We start from the raw sequence: 1,289 nt of genomic DNA on the forward strand, positions 1-1,289 counted from the left end.
GGTGGCAGATGGCAAGAGAGCACACATATGTGTGTGTGTGAGTGTGTGTGTGTGTGTGTGTGTGTGTGTGTGTGTGTGTGTGTCAGTATCTATATTAATATCTGTGTCAGTATGTATACCTATTACCTATACCTATCACTATATCTATGTAAAGATCTGAAATATGTCTCATAACTCATGTAGTAGATGATCTCTACTTAATAGTTACAGAAACTGTGGGTCAGAGTGGGATGCAATTTATCAGAAGAGTAAAAATTGCAGCACTGGTGTGTCTGACCACAAAATCCACTTATTTCTACCTTGTCATAATGGGTGCTTTAAATATGTTAGCATCATGGATTATGAAGCCGTTATGGCTACAACTTTTAGTCATGCAACTAAATGTGCATTTCTGTTTTAGGGGTTTGACAAAGCCAGCGCACAGAAAGTACAGCAGTTATTCTGGGAGGTTGAGGAAATGTTATTCGAAGGGAAAGTGAGCCCACAGACCCAGAACCTCATGGCTGAATGCAGTGGGTGGGCGAGATGTAGGGGGGTAGGAGGGTAATTCATAGTAACTCGCCACAATGGGTTTTGGAACCGCCCACTCTGGACTTATTTAACACAATGAGTACATTTTGACTGAAACACTTGCCTGGTCAAAATATGTATCTAGAACACATGCCCTTTCCTGAGATGTAGCATCTTTTGGGATGGCAGCTGAGGAACTACTGAGACATCCCTATACCCAAGTGCATTTTAATTTCTGAGAAGCAGTTAGCTCATCCTCAGAACAAATACAAGAATGGTAGGTCACCCGTTACCTCCGTGTTCACTAGTATGTGAGCAACACGTGTGTGTTCTCAGTACTGAAAGTAGGGCACAGCTCGGGGGTGGAAGAGGGACAAAGTAATTATTTGCTGAATGAATAGATAGGTGAACCTGACCATTGCACCAAGATTCCTAATGTAGGAGGGATCACTTGTTTTTATATCAAAGATGGAGACTCTAGATTGGATATAAAGGGAAGTTTTTCTTCTTTCAACTACTCAGCCAAACTACTTAGGGGGAAATCCATATAGGTTTTCTGAAGGTCCTCTGTATTGTGCCCGGGGTGGTAAATGAGAATATCCATACAGATACAGCAGATCTTCTGGTGACGTCCACTAGGTACCTTTAAAAAATTCTTGACTAGGTGGGTTTTTATCTTTTCTTTTTAGTCCTCTATAAGCCTCCGCCTCAGAGAATGCAATCGGTCCCTTAGCTATTACATGTGGGCACTGACTTTTCTAGGCCTGGGGAGCCTGCAA

Source organism: Myotis davidii, unplaced genomic scaffold, assembly GCF_000327345.1.
Source record: "Myotis davidii unplaced genomic scaffold, ASM32734v1 scaffold2033, whole genome shotgun sequence".
NCBI lineage: Eukaryota > Metazoa > Chordata > Mammalia > Chiroptera > Vespertilionidae > Myotis > Myotis davidii.